This window comes from Pipistrellus hanaki, assembly GCF_964339955.1.
Source record: "Pipistrellus hanaki genome assembly, chromosome: 8".
NCBI lineage: Eukaryota > Metazoa > Chordata > Mammalia > Chiroptera > Vespertilionidae > Pipistrellus > Pipistrellus hanaki.
This window is the reverse complement of record NC_140510.1, coordinates 50177245-50193669: the sequence shown is the minus strand read 5'-3', so window position 1 is coordinate 50193669 and position 16425 is coordinate 50177245. Positions and strand designations below refer to the sequence as shown.

Sequence of the window (16425 nt, the reverse complement as noted above, 5' to 3'; positions counted from 1 at the left end):
TTTCCACATCTAACCCCTTAAAAACATAGCTTCTCAATCACACCTTCACAGATATACCTTAAAATCATCTTAAAGCCACTCTTGTCCAATGCAATCATGTTAACTTTGCACAATTTGGTCAGACATCTTTTGAAAAGTCACCAATAAAACTTTTACAATGGCCAACATACAATATGTGGCAACATAATTTCTAGAATAAAAATGTATCTATACTCTGTGTGTTAACTGCCTGGGAACATAAATTTCTACCGTAAATTGCACTCATGCAGGGGGCTGTTAGTACAATTAGGATAGCAAACCAAAATGAAATGAATATTTAATCATAAGCCATACCATTTCACAGAACTCAATCTCTAAAGTGAAGAAAAGCAAAAAAATAAAAATAAAAATGAATGTGATCTATGTTATCATATTATTTATTCAATAATTACTTTTTGACTACCTACTACATATGCAATGACTATATAATACATATGACTTACCTACTATATATGAGACACAATGGGTAAGGTGGTTGATTATTGAATCAAAATTAGGACACTGAGAATTATAAAGGGGCACCATGGAGACCATTAATAATAATACTAGCATATAAATAATCATAGCCATGATAAACAATAATGTTTACTAAGTAATTATTATGCGGCTGGTTTTCAACTAAATTTTTTAAATTATTATTTTTAATTACGGTAAAATACACATAACCTAAAATTTACTATCTAAACCATCACTGAATACTGTATACAGTTCAGTGGCATTAAGTACATTCATAATGTTGTGCAACTATCCCCCTCAGAACTCTTTTCGTGATGCAAAACTAAGACTCTGTACCCATTAAACAATAACTGCCCATTCTCTCTCCCTGCCAAGGCCCTGATAACCACGACTCTACTTGAAAATTATACTTTCCTAAGTAGCAAACAATATAGTTCTACCTAAATCCACATGTTTACAGGTATCTTTTTTAATTAAAATGAAGACAAAATAAACTGCTCTAACATTACTGTATAACAGAGTATTAACTCTGGATTTTAAAAAATTAAGCATATTAAATTATTGACATTTTTGAGGTAAGTTTTTCACTTAAAATTTTAAATACTAATCCAATCTTTGCAAATTTCTATTTCCTATGTAATATAATCCTATTTATTGTGTGAGTATAAAATTTATTAATAAATATCCAATTTTGGATATAACATGCCCCAAAGCTTTTTACTGAAATGACTAAAAAGGTTAGGAAGCTACATGAATGTGCATCAGTGAAGGAGGGAAAGTGGATTTGTTTCTAAATATGTTAAAACAGATGGAGTGCAGTAGAGAAGATCAAGTGGAGATATCCCAAAGGCGAAAGGACGTTTCAGCCTGGAGTTCAGCTGAGACTCGGAATCTGTGTTTAGAAGTCATGTACATAAAGGTGACCAGAAGAGACATGAGAAAGGATGAAACCAGGAGAAAGCACTCAGCAGAGGCCCAGACAGAGAGGAGTCCCTACATTTAGGAAGGACAGGAGGAAGAAGATGTAAAGGAGACAGACAGGGGGATAGGAAGAAACCCCCAAAGAATACAGGAGATGGACAACATAAAATGAGGCCATGGTGTCAAAAAGCTGCAGAAAATGAAGGAATTGAGAAAAGGCTACTTGTTGGATTTGGCTGCCAGTTGGTCCCCCCGATCGTTGTCTGTGCAGGGGTAGTGTCAGAAGCCTGACTCAGGTCTGATGGAACAGTGAGGAAGTAGAGATAAGGAGTGAGTGTTCCACAGGGAAACCTAGTTACAATGGGAATGAAAAGAGAAGTAGGAAGGTGATGGATGGAATGGCTTGGTTGAAAGAAGAATTTCTAAGGTTGTTTTTTTGTTTGTTTGTTTGTTTTTTCTCAACTGGGGCGATTCTGCCCCGTGAAAGGCAATTCTGGGAACGATAAATGGTTGTCATGACTCCAGAGTGCCTCTAGTGAGGTGAGGCTACAGTTGCTACTAAACATCTTGCAATATATAGCACAGCCCCTACAATAAAGAATTAGCCAGCACCCCATGATGGTAATGCCCCAAACATCAATAAGTCAATAGTTGAGAAATCCTATTTTAAAGGATCAGAGAGATCTGAGCATTTTCATACAGTGAGAATTACCGAATTAAATTAAAAAGGGAGGGATATAATGACAAATCAGGGTCTCACAGGAACTGGAAGTCATATGAGTAGGGGCAGAAGTAGGTGGGTGAGTATTGGAAAACAAAAGATATTTTCATGTTTTTTAAAACTGGAGAAATGAAAGTGGAGACAATAAAAAAAATGCAGAGAACTGGAGATTAAAAAAAAAAAAAAAAAAGCTGAAAGAACTCATATCTGATGGCCTTGATCTCTTTAGAGAAGAAAGCAACAAAAATTCTGGTACATATGTGCCAAGAATTTCCTTTTACATATATACTTAGAAGTAAAAAGAGGGAAATGTGACTGGTTAACTATGAGGTACTGTGGGAACTATTTCCCAAGGTAGCTATGCCCTCTGGACCTCCATCTGCGATAGCACTTGATATCATTAGACTTCCCAGTTTTTCCAACTGATGGATGTAAAATTGCATCTCATTGTGGCCCTAAGCTGTATTTCCCTCCCCATCACAATTGATGTTGAATGTTTCTGATACATTTCTGATACATGTGCAGTTCCTTGTCTGTATCCATTAAATACCCATTCATATCCTTTACCCATCCTTCTAATGTATTGTTCATGCTTTTCTTCTTGATTGGTAGTACATTTTGTATGAAACCATTAATCCCTTCATATTTTATGTGCCTCATATAATGAACCCCAAGTACCCAAACACCCAGTTTCAAAAATGATCAATTCATGACCAATCTTGTTTCATCTGTCTCCCTATTTCCCCTCTATTTCCACAAATTATGTTGAGGAAAATCTCAGGTGTCATATAATTTCAATACAGCTTCTTTAGATAAACAAAGTTCTTCATTTTAACCTAGTCCAGTTTGTTCATCTTTTTTTCATAGTATCTTTTTGTATCTTAAGAAATCTCCTCTGAAGACTAAATAAATAACAAAAAAAAAAACACCTTAGAAAATTCTAAGACTTTTATCCTGAAAGTATTAAGGTTTTCTTTCTGCCATTTAAGACTTTCATCCTTCTGATTTTAAAATGTGGTATGAAGTAAGGATGTTTTCATCTTTTCCCCTACTGATAACCATTTATTCTCAGCTCCAGTCACTGAACAGCCCCTCCTTTTCCTACTGACCTGACGTATCACAGTTCTGTGTGTTTAGGAATGTTATGAACTAAATTGTGTTCTCCCAAATTTCATATATTGAAGTCCTAACCCCCAAATAGCTTTACTTAGATATAGGGCTTTAAGGGGATGACTAAAGTTAAATGAGGCCATAAAGGTGTGGCCCTAATCCCACAGCACTGGTGTCCTCATAAGGAAACACTGGAGTTAACGTGCACAGAGAAAAGGCCACGTGAGGACTTAGAGAGTGGGTGAGCACTGTACTCACATCTGCAAGCCAAGGGCGGGTAGTCCTCACCAGAAACTACAACATCGCCTTGATCTTAGACTTCCAACCTAGAGAGTTATGAGAAAATACATTCGTTGAAGCCACCCAGTTTGTGGTATTCTATTATGACAGCCTGGGCAAGCTGTCATATGGCATGTTTCTGGGCTTTTGTTTATATTCCATTGGCCAATTTATCCATCCCAATGCCAGTACCACACTAAATTTCTCTAACTTCATAAAAGGTCTTGCTATATGGTAGGGCAAGTCCCTCCTCCTTATTCTGACCTTAAGGTAGTACTCAGATGTAACTTATTCTATAATAGGACATCTCTCACCTGTTCTTCTCTGTATACCTATTGCATTGTATTGGCACTACCATGCTTTAGATTACTTCCCATACAGGTTCCCGGGGTATTGGTCTCATACTTAGTTATAAGGACCAGTAAACATGTTGGTCAGAGTGGAAATAATGAAACTGTTACTTTGTGGCTACTAATGAGAGCAGAAGTTTCTCTACTGTGGCCACTCCCAGTGCCTGAGCTGTAGCAAGTAGAGAGCTGAGATTCGTGACTCCTCCTTTCTTTCCACTATAAAATAACAGGGCAGAGCACCCAGTGGTGGAGAAGAGGATTAACTGTTTCATTATAAAAATGCACTATAGAGGCAAAAAGTTTATCCTGAAAGAGCTAGGAAACAGTCATTCCATCATTTACTCAAGACAGAAGTTTTACTACCTGCCAGGCACCAGGCTAGATGCTGGAGAATCAAGACAAATAAAAGGAAGTTCACCCCTGGAAGGACCTGAAGTCTAAAGGGGGAAACATACGTGTAAAGAAATTACAGAATATACACTAGACTCAATGGAGCACACACATGGGAGTAACCAACCGGGAAAACCGTAGGACTGATTGGTGTCCCTGCTCAGCTCCTATAATAGGCATTCTTTTATAAATACCTTCTCTTCCAAATGCTTGCAAAGGGCAAGGAGAGCCTTAAAGAACAGGGGAACAAGTGTATATTGTGCTGATCATTTTCCATGTGGCCCTCCCCACCCAGACCCATTATACAACCTTCTCTGACCTTCTCAGGGCTCCAGGAAACTGACCTCTATAGACTGTATCACTCAGGATCCTTTACTCTAGCTTCCAGATGGACTTGGCTAACAGAGGACACCAGCAGGAGACTGGAGAGGAGAAGAGAGAGGAGAGTCAAGGTATTTATAATCACCCCCATCTCCCTGCCTGCCCCTGTCCAGGCTCCAGCTGTAGCTACACTTACAGCACCATGGTCAGCGCACTCACTGGGTCCCAGGAACACTGCCTCCGCCTTTGCTCCTTCTGACCCAGAGACAATCATGGTTTCCAATGTTACTAGTTCTGGGGTGCTTTGCTATTAACGGGGGGTTCCCTGAACTCTGCTCTTTTCTCTTTAAATCGTTCCCTTGTTAAACTCTCTTCAGCTATACCTTTAGGATGTGCCATTCCTTACTTGCCAGGATTGACTGAAACCATGGTTTTCTGAAAATCCAATCTCCAGAAAATATCTGAGCCTGATATATGGACAGCATCATCATTGCCCAGCTTTTATTATGCGACTACCTTGGGAGCCCACTTTATCAATGCTGGAGGTGCCATTTTCAACTGCAGTAAAATCTGCCTCTCTCCTGTACTTGGTTTGAGATCTGCAAAGAGGGGCTCTGATTTCAGGAGTAAGTCATCTACTTCTTTTAATGTAATAGAACAAGGTAAGTAAGTACCTGACTGAGGGCACTGAGGGCTCTGAGGGCAGAGAACGGTCAGCTCACTGAACCCCCAGGGCTACATGATGCCTTCTTGCTTTATTAGAGCAGCTAACACACCACCACCGGTCATCAAAACCATCCTGCTATAGAGCACTTTAAAACAACAACAACAACAACAAATGACTTTAACATTAGTTTCAAGTCTGTCACAGTTCTGATTCATGGAAATAACCAGTGAAAGCATGTCCTACAATTCTGAGTAGCATCACTCTGATTCTGGGAAAATCACTCGTAATTTACTCAGACTACAATGGAGAGTTCAAGGAAAAAGCAGTATTAGTTCCTTAAGGCAGAGGTGATGAAACACATCACATGGACAAGTCTGTTTAAGTGAAAAAAATATTTTTGTTGTGTTCTCAGAAATCTGCACGATTTTTTTTTGCAGATATTCATTTATTGGCTATGGATTTTTTCCTAAACATGACTCTTCAGTCTTCATTCATGATGCATTTATGCTTATTCTGTACTATGTGTTGTTGTGTGTTTTTTGTTTTTGTTTTTTTTTTTTTGCTTTAATATGTTTTTATTGACTTTAGAGAGCAAGGAAAGGAGAAGGAGAGAGAGAGAAATATTGATGTGAGAGAAACATCAATCGGTTGTTTCCTATATACACCTCACTGGGGACTGAACCCACGACCTGGGCATGTACCCTGGCCAGGAATCAAATCGGTGACCTTTCAATAAACAGGACAACACTCATCCAACTGAGCCACACTGGCTAGGGCTGCGCTACAGTGTTTTTTATGCATGAAACATTTGCTCATGTTTATTTTTCTGATTTCTATCATTAACTTCAGAGCAACCTTCTTCCTTCCCACCTCACCTATCCCATTCTCATGATCCCCTTTTTCTTCATTCCCTCCCTTCTGTGAGTTCAAATCAGGCGTAACCTCCACTCCCCTCAACATTAACAGGGTCCTAAACCAACAAATATATTTCTGGTGCTCCTCTAACAGAGATCCTCCCTTCAAGCTGTGGTATTCCCACAGGCACTTGGGTTATCCTTGGGGCATTTGATTAAAAGCAAGTGAGGTTGCCCAGGCAACCGTTTCAAATTGTCCTAGGATGCCTGGCAAGCATTTTTACACAGCCTGATGTGAAGGTCACACTAGCCAACCCTGTGACAGTTAAAGGCGCAGTCTCTGCACAGTCAACCAAGGGCTCGGAGAACATCCATCAAGATGACCTCAATAACATTTGCATAACCATAAAATTGTCAGACTCCCAAAGCCATAAGGACCCATGTGAACAGACTATTTCAAAGAGCCAAAGATACTAGCTTTGAAAAAAGAATATCCATAGGAGAGTGTACTAAATTCATTAAAAAGAACACTTAATGGAACCCAATCACTTAGCTGGTACAAACACTTTAGCTACTCGGTTTTCTCAGGTGATTTAGAAAGAGTTCTACCCTAAGGCAAGAAAATAAACAGAAGGGCCTGGAAAAAGTCACTCCATGCCCCTTTGCTTTTCATAATTTTCTTAGATCAGAGGGATTGAAAACATTACTCTCAAATAGCAAGACCCAATATTGAAAAACATGATCATCCCTACCTACTAAATTAATGTTACCTTTGACTAAATCTCAATAGAAATTCTAATCTAGTGGGAAAAACACTTATAATGCAGAGAAGAAATCCATGTCCTTCAGGCATGAAGTGCGCTCACAAAAACAATAAGCCCAGAGATGAACACCAGTAAATCTACAGAGAAATGGGAAAAGAATACAAAACTAGCCAATTTACCACAAAATTCAAATGGGCAACACAATCCAGAGAGGTGCTCAGCCTGGAAAATAAAGATACAATTTAAGACAAGGAGAAACCATTTTTCCCCATAACAGATAGATAAAGAATCAGAATGAACTTGTGGGAAAGTAATTTCAGAACAAGTCTCCCATGCCATCAACATATGTTCTGCTTTGATATAATAAATTCTACATTTAAGAGTTTATTTTACTATGTAAATCAAGCAAGTGCCCAATCATGTATATAAACATGTTCATCACAATATTGTCCAGCAAATCTCTGCTGCCATCCTAAAGAATAATATACTAAATATATAGTCACCAATATGGAAAAGTGGTTCAAATACTTTGTCTAGTTGGATCAAGGGGTAAGGAGAGTTCGGGTTTATAAAGTAGCATGTGTCCATTTATGTGAAAACAGATACGGTATATTAATAAAGATTTCAAATTCCAATTAGAAGTTTGCTCATTTTTCAACTTAAATATATAAATCCTAAGGAAGAAAAATCTGGGTACTGAAACACCAAATGTTATTTATTTTTGGATAATAAATTATGGGTGACATTTTTTAGGGGAGGAGGTAGATTTTACCTTATTTTTTTGTGTGTGTGCCATGTACAAATACTATTCCCTATAACATTTAGTTTTGAAATGTTAATAAAAACTGTAATTAATTTCCATATGTTCCAAGACTTTTAATTTTTTTTCAAGCAAACGTTTGCTTCAGGTCAAGATTATTAAATCTCTTTGCAAAATCTGAATCTCTATGAATTCGAGTACAACAAGTCCTTGAACATCTATGGATTTTAGGTACATAAATAGATGAGAGATTAAAATGACATCACCAGCATCCATTCCTGGAAGCAAGCCTGTTACCTGGGAAACTGCAGCCTAGGGTTGCTACCTGACATAACAGAATCAGAACTTCCCGGAGTTGGATGGAACATGCTACAAACCATTACAGTCTCCATAAGGAGACTAGTTACAGTCTCCATAAGGGTGATTTCTTCAGCAGATGCTTTCCCTCTCTTCCCTCCACTCCCATCATGTGCCATAGAAAAAGAGAGAAAGGCCAACAGTGCAACAGAGAACACGGTGTCTGAGAGGGTGCACAGAGCTCCACAGTGGTTACTCTGGGGGGGACTAGGTAAGTGGTGGGCCTGTGAAGGGTCACCTGACAGCTCTGATCTGGGCTCAGAACAGCAAAACCACGCACTTACACCTTTCCTGGCAAGTGAGAGTACCTATATCAAACTACTTTGTGTATCATACATTGTGAGACCAGCCACCCCCCGCCACTGCCTTTCTACTCCAAAACTGTGACTAACATAATCATCCTGGATTGCTCACTAAGCAAAGCCACACCTCTGCTAATTCAATCCACATCTATAAAAATAGCCTGCATTGACTGACAGGCAGTGCTATCTTTTATCTTAAAACTGAGGATCAGCTAATATCATTGCAAGGATATTCAGAAGTGCATTACTTGGGAAAGATGAGTAAAAATTTTATAACTCACACACACACACACACACACACACACACACACACACACACCCAACACACAGATTTAGGGCCAAATAATCTGTAATTTAATTTATATTTCCCCCCAAATCACACTCACAGCTTCATCTACCCTTGCAGGGTGTTCACTTCAGTTTCACTCACTGCTGACACACTCCTTTATTAAAGGTTGCGTGTTTACTTTAAGATGTATTCTTCCAACTGGTATTGCATCCTTGTCAGATGTTTCTTCGAGATGTTTCCACCCAACACTAAAATAACTGACAACACTTGCCCACCCAAATCTCGCCAATGCCCCCAAATTATTTTTAATCAGGTTTATATTTCTTCTTTCTTTTCTTTCATTTCTCTCTCTCTCTCTCTTTTTTAAGGCATATGCTAAGTGGCCATCTCTAAGCTGTACACCATCGAGCCTTCCAGAGCCTGTTTGTGGTGGCTGGAATTTACTGTCGACATAAATAGTCCAGTTGAAATAGCTATGCCTAGAAATGGAAGGGGAAACAAAGAGGTTCTTTGCCACAGAGTGAAGCCTTGAGTGGCCTCGGTGGACTGAAGAGTCAATTACCTCCAAGTTGTGCCTACCTCAGAGCCCGCATCCCAGGCAGAGCCTGGCCTAATGGATGCAGTCCAGTTACCCCATGAGGGCAGTTTTTTTGACATGCTTTCACTGCTCAGCCACACTCTAGAAACATCTGTGACTGTATTTTCCCATGCAGTGTCACCATAATTTGCTAAAAATCCAAACTCGACAGGAAAATCCCACTTCAGGAGGCAATCCTAATGTCAGCAACACACACACAACTACCATGGATAGAGTAGGCTGTACACACATCTCAGCCAATGATGCTTTTGAAATACATTTTACTTCCAAAAGAAAACTACATTTTCCTCCTGCACTTTTCTCTGTAAAATAGAATAAGGACATGTGGCCATGGGATCTAGTTTTATTAACAAAAGTTTCAAAATCCAATTAGGAGTTTGCTCATTTTCAACTTTAAAAAAATGGTGGAAGATCCACTCCCCACTAATCCAAGGCAGCCCATTAACACACTAGAACTGGGTTTCTCAAATGTCAACCAAACAAGTTTTCAAATCCCAGCTTTTGGTTAAGCGTATGCCCAAGTGCCATTGGCACAAGGCAGTCACTCCACGGGGACTGTGTGGGAGCAGAGTCCCCATAATCAGCTCGTAGATCGTATGGCAGGATTTGCCCAATATTGCTAGCCCCTTTCCTAAGCACTCAAAATCTGAAAAATTCCAAAATTAACTTTATTTTCTTATTTCTGAAACCTCCAGAATACTAGTTGGGAAAATGTCCTGAATCTGTTGCCTTGAAATGGCATTGCTCAGGCGGCACTGGGGTGATAGTGAAGGTGGTTATTTAAAACTACCCATCCTGCTAGGATTTACTGTCCACAGTTGAGCAAACTGAAGATGACATGTCACAGTGTCACTAATTGCTCCTGACACGAGAGGTTTACCACTGGAACCTCTGAATAGGAACTGGGTCTCAGATCTAATAGCATGTAATTAGTTCTTGTTATACTCCAAAAGGAGGATCTTTCCAGAAAGGAGTCCGGTGGGATAGCTTTCAGCAGCAATTGTGGGCTGATCATAAATAATTACTTGCCAAGAACCAGCCATTCAAATGCTGACATATGATTCAGGTGCCCCCTCTCCACCGCCAGTGTAATAAGCAATAAAAGACTTGCTGTGTCTGGCTTCTTATTAATATTCATCTAAACGTCACCCTTGGCCCTTAAGGCACAACTGTTATGGGACTAATGCTCTCGTGCTGTATAGTAGGTTTGAAACACCTCAAGTTTTGAAATCCACCTTGGATTTTGACACTTGGCTTTGCCTCTTATAAATTTTGATTTGGGGTACATTGTTCAACATCTGTACTTTACTTTCCAATTCTGTAAACCAAGGATAAAAACGCCCACTCTAACATGCCGCTGTGAGGATTAAATGTGAATATACATAATGCACCCAAAACAATTCTCAACCCACAATAAGCATTCAATAACCACTAGCTATCAATAAAACTTCATTTGTTACCAACAGTCTACTTGCCAAGACTCTAATTCAGATTGACTTCTCTCTTGAATAAAGGTGAACTGGAAAAGTAGTATGATATCTAGAATCCTTGAGGTTACAACAAAAAGGGAAGAAAGTCAAGGGAGTGGGCCGGGAACCAGCCTGCAGAAGGGCAAGAGGAGAGTCAGAGGTAGGGGAGAGAGAAAGACACAAGCAAGGACTGTACAAGAGGGAAAAAATAAGGTCTGATAAAAGAAAGGGGAAATAACAAAGAGAGAAAAGCAAAAGGAGAGACCAGGTAGGTGTGGACACACTCAGGAAACAAGAGGAAAAAAGAGAAGGGAAAAGGCATTCCATTACCAAACCAGAACACTTCCATTAACATACTGGAAATAAAATCACACATCCCTAGGCACCACTTGGTCAATAACAGCTTGCATTTCATTAGCATCCTCTCTTCTTAAAAATTAATGTTTCCATATTTCTCATTTTGCCCTAAGAAGGACCCTATAAGGTAGACCAGGCAGATATAGTTACCCTGAATGTACATTTGAGGGCAAAGAATCAAGAGGTTGACTTATCTACAGATGCATTTCTTAGTAACTTCCTACTTCTAAAAATCTTTAATATTATGCAGTCCTTTTCCTAAAGGCCTTTCCCAGCAGGAACCAAGTCTATCCAATTCTATCCAAACCAAAAGGAAATTAAAGTTGGTCTGGATTTCAGAGAAGCACTCGCTCTTAAAAAAAGAATACTTTATTTTGAAACAATTTCAAACTTATAGATAAACTGCCAGAACAGTAGTACAATAAAAATACATCTCCTTCACCTAAAAACCTTCTTAAATTTTGTCAAATATGCCAATGATTTCTTTAGAGCAAAAAAAAATCCAATCCAGATCACTCATTGCATTTGCCATGTCTCTCAGTCTCCTTCAGTCCAAAACAGTCCCTAGGTCTTTCCTTGAGTTTCAGAACTTTTAAAAATAATTACAAGCTCACAAAGACATTGCAGGAACAGCACAAAGAACTTCCTATTTCCCCTTTGCCTCACTATTTAGTCTTCAGTATTTTTCTGAACCGTTGAGCGTAAATTATGGACATGAGACCCCTTCACTCCTGTGTATTCCAGAGTCTATTTCCCAAAGCAAGGTCACTTCCTTACATAACAACCATAATTCTCCTTCAGCCCAGAACAGTTCCTCTGTCTTTCCCTATCTCTCTCAACCTTGACGGTTTTAAAGAGTCAAAACTTGCCGAGACCGGTTTGGCTCAATGGATAGAGCGTCGGCTTGGGGACTCAAGGGTCCCGGGTTCGATTCTGGTCAAGGGCATGTACCTTGGTTGCGGGCATATCCCCAGTAGGGGGTGTGCAAGAGGCAGCTGATCGATGACTCTCTCTCATCGATGTTTCTAACTCTCTATCTCTCTCCCTTCTTCTCTGTACAAAATCAATAAAATATATAAAGAGTCAAAACTTTTGATTCTCCAGGATCACCTGGGCTACCCTCATCTTAGGTCCATCGGACATTCCTCATGACCAGACCCAGTCCGCGTATTCCCGACAAGAAGACCCCAAGCCCTGGCCAGTGTGGCTCAGGTGGTTGAGCGTCCCATGTACAGAAAGCTTGCCAGTTCAATTCCCAGTCAGGCACTTGCCCAGATTGCAGACTCCATCCCAAGTCCGCTTGCACGTGGAAGGCAACGGATCGAAATTTCTCTTTCTCCCCATCTCTCTTCCTCTTTAAAAATCAATGAAAACATTTTTTTTTTTTTTTAAAGAAGACCCCTTCTCTCAAGGTGTCACAGCAGGAGGCACAGGATATTGGATCACTGAGGTGTTAACCTCAATCACCTGTACAAAGTTGAAACAGCTGATCTTCACCATCAAGATACCATTTCCTTCTTGGTAATTAGTATTTTGTGGAAAAACACTATGAGACTATGTCCTGTCTTCATCAAACCTCCACCCACCCACTGACAGCTCCTGTCTTCATCAACCATCAATGTGATATTTGCCAAATGGCGATTTTTCTATTTCCTACATCCTTCTACATTTATTAGTTGGCACTCTCTTGCAAGAAAGAGCTTTCCCTCCTTATTCCCGATTATTTATTTAGCAATGTAGGTTGCTTGAATCTTATTTCACTTAAAGGCTTATAAAGAGATTACTATCATTATTTTTTTAAATACATACTCCTTTCAATTAAGTCATTTGTTGGTTTTTGACTTGGATTAATTTATTAAATGGAATAAAAATGGGGAGATTAATCCTTCACTTAACCTGCATAGAGTTCGACATATTTTATTAATACTGTTTAAATCACATGTGTCAAACACAAGGCCCGCGGGCCAAATCCAGCCCGCCAGGCCTTGCAATGTGGCCCGCACCGCGCTGTCATCACTGCACTCCGCTGTCAGTTTATGACATTGTCAGTTTATGACTGTTCAGTAAACCATTTGGCCCACGATTTAGGCTGGATTTTAGATTTTGGACCCTTCTCTGATTGAGTTCGACACCCCTAGTTTAAATAGTCAGTGTACTAATAAAGGAAATCAGTGTGTTTTGTTTTGTTTAAATAAAACCAAAATCTTACTCTCAGATGCCTCCAGGTGATGGAGATTCAATCACCATCACGATAAATCCTCAGGCCTGGGCTCTATATTATTTATTTTCATCCTCCAATTTTCCCAGATTTGATTGGTGAGAGCCCCTCATACTTTTACAGAGCAGATTTAGTGGATACAATTTCATGTACCGAGAGGAATATTTGAGGCCAAAAAACTTTTTTTGTTTGGTTTGTGAGTTGTGAGATAATACACAGAAATCAGCATGAATGTTTGCTTTTTTTCTCGTTACAAATATCTTCTAGCTGACATTCATCTTTACTTATAAGTAGACTTCCTCTCAGAATCAAAATGGGATACCTATATTAACCTTTACAAAATATGGAAGACCTAAAAAAGGTCTTTAACACTAAGGCCTATTTCCTCAAACTTCTTTGGTTCAAGACACTCCTTAGATCTAATTCAGGTTAGATGTCACACCTACATCTCAACCAACATAAGATAATGTGTGTAAAACACCAGACCCGGTACACAGGAGATGATCAGTAAGTGTCAGCTTTTAGCTTCTGTCCTTTCACGTGCCCAGCACTAAATATCCACCCCACTTCCATTACTAGTCTTGTCCTAGTTTCATCTTTCAAACAATAAACCTCAAGTCATCTTCAAATCTTCCCTCTCCCTCACTCAACTGAAACACTCTGCCAGTGCTAGAATCCAGCCTCTAGTTCAGACTCCTGCCATTAACACTTTCTCCTTCTCTTGTGTCACTCTCCACACCGGATCCCTCTTTCTAACTGAGATAAACATGGCACTCCCCAACAGAGAGGAGGACCTCTTCTGTCTCTGCAGAATAAAGCTGGGTCCCCAAGCCTGGTGTACAGGACACTTCGCATTCTGGCATCAAAGAATGCCTCCCTCATATTTCATACGGCAACCTCACTGAACCCCAGGCCTGCAATTATCTGTTGACTTATTTGTCTACTTAAATCTACTGCAAGGCCTTGAAATACAGGAGTAGTATCTTGTATCTCCATTGCCCAGCTATGTGCTCAGCAAATGTTTGCTGTTCTCATAAATAAAACTGAACAACACAGTTATCCACTTGTCAGAAGCACCGCGTGTAAAAGCCAATTTTCCTAAAATTTTATTACTGATTATAGTCATTCACACATTTGTTTTGGATAGTAGAGAAATTAGGTTATTTAGCATACTTCAGCAGAATAGATAAAATCTCTTTAAAATACACATTATTTCTATAGCTAACAAGAAACCCGCTGAATAAAATGTTTAGTCATTCTCAATCCCAGATATGCCAAGTTTGGGGATTTTTTTCATGGTTAATTTTGCTTGTTTACTGTTTATTTGATGGTCAACTTTATGAGTTGACTTAGCTACAGATTACAATCTCCAGCTACTTCAACACTAATCTAGGTGTTGCTATGAAGGTATTTTATAGATGTGATTAAAGTCCATAATCAGTTGAGATGACCCTAATCTGAACAGGCATGATTCAATCAGTTGAAATGCCTGAAGAGCGGGGCTGGAGCTTCCCTTAAAGAAAGCCCACCTGTGTCCAGCAGCTTTGCCCTCTGCCCAAGAGTTCCAACCTGCCTGTCCTTCCTGACCTCCTGTGCTGCTTGTCTAGACAACCCAATCAATCATGTAAACTGACTCCTGCAATAAATCTTTTCTCTCCTACTGGTTCTGTTTCTCCGATAGAACCCTGACTTGTAACAATCTACTTCCAGAAAAAAGGGGGGAAGAGGGTGCAAAAGCTGAGCAGTTAAACAAGATCTATGTAAGGCTTTCACAGTATTGCTTCATTGTGGAGTGGGAAGCATTTGATCCTAGAACATCAACCCCACATTCAAGCATAAGTACAAATACACATAACATATGGCATAGCTTCTGTCCACCTGCATTCATTATACATGCATTTGGCAAGTATTTGTTATGAAATGCACTGGGGAAAGAACAGTGAACCAGATAGGTAGGGTCCCTGCTCTAAGGAACTCTACAGGCTAGAAGGAGACTCAGGCATCAAAACAGTAATTACATAAATACTGATTTAATTATAATTACGATGATGGCTAGGAAGTACAGGATGCTGTTGGCATATTTAGTAGGGGAATCTAACCAACTGGGGAGGGCTTTTGGAAATGTCACTGTGGAATGATACTGAAGCTAACACTAGAAGCAGGAGGAGGCAGTAGCCAGGCAGAGCATAGGAGGAAGAGCATTTCAGGCCCAGGAAACCAACTATACAACAGCTTTATGCAGGAAAGGATATAGGTGAATTCAAGCACCTGAAAGATGGCCAGTGAGTCCGGGGAGTTTTGAATTAGAGATGAAGAGCATACAAGATCAAATGGCCACCCTAATAAAAGACATTGACCATCAGCAGTAGGTTATCATTACATACTTTACAGCAGAGAGTAGGGTGATCAGATTTATGCTTTCAGTCTTTTCTAGCAGCTGTGTATCATTTGAAAGGAAGAAAATCGTATTTGAGGAGAACCGTTATGAAGCTGTAGTACAGAAAGGAGACAATATGGACAGGGACAAGGGAAGTAGGATAGGGTTGGAGACAAATGGTTGGAAAAGAGTCAACGGTACTGAAATATAGTGGCAACCATACTTTGGTAAAAACTGCTGTTTGAATTTTAGCTTTGCTATCTGACTTCGGCCTTTGATTACTTGCTGAGGAGTGGGAAATTACTGACCTTGCCTGGAGGGTAGAAAGTTACTCATCCCTCCCCCTCCTGGACCTGAAGGCCAAATCAACAGTCTGGGTTAGTCAAGGCTAAAAGAACAGAACGAACCAAGAAGGGAGATTAGGCCATCTGGCTGATACATACAACCGCAAGGTTAAGCAATATAGAAACCAGTCAGCTCCAGCCCCGTGGACCTCCACCCCCCTTTTTTGAAATGTATATAAAAAGCTGGATTTGTAACTGCTGGCTGCTGTTTCTGCCTGCTCCATCCTGGCGGTGGCAGCCCAGATTCGAATCTGTAATAAATTTGTTATTTGACTCCGCAATTGGCTATTTGGAGTTGTTTCCCGGGTAGGGGTCTCTGCCTCTTGGGTGGTCTCTGCTCCATTCAACAGGTACATGGAGTTGCGCTGGACTATTTGCCAAGGTCGGGAGCCAGGGCACGTGAGAGAGGGCAGATTCAGGAGAGATCAAAGTTCTGTTGGCGGAAGCACATGTTTGCAATCCCTGTAAGATAGCCACGTGGA

The 16425-nt window shown here is 40.0% G+C and overlaps 1 protein-coding gene across 10 annotated transcripts in view; it reads right to left on the bottom strand.

Moving 5' to 3' along the window:
• Positions 1-16425, bottom strand: part of OSBPL6 (oxysterol binding protein like 6) — a 167527-nt gene that overhangs the window by 125216 nt on the left and 25886 nt on the right. For 2 of the 10 annotated variants that reach the window (XM_084893075.1, XM_084893070.1), the window contains one exon: positions 4611-4688. The exons of 7 other annotated variants lie outside the window; for them this stretch is intronic. The gene's annotated coding sequence lies outside the window, so the exon portion shown is untranslated. Of the gene's footprint in view, positions 1-3505; positions 3574-4610; positions 4689-16425 lie in introns of all 10 variants that reach the window. One more of the 10 variants, XM_084893071.1, reaches the window with a different exon arrangement.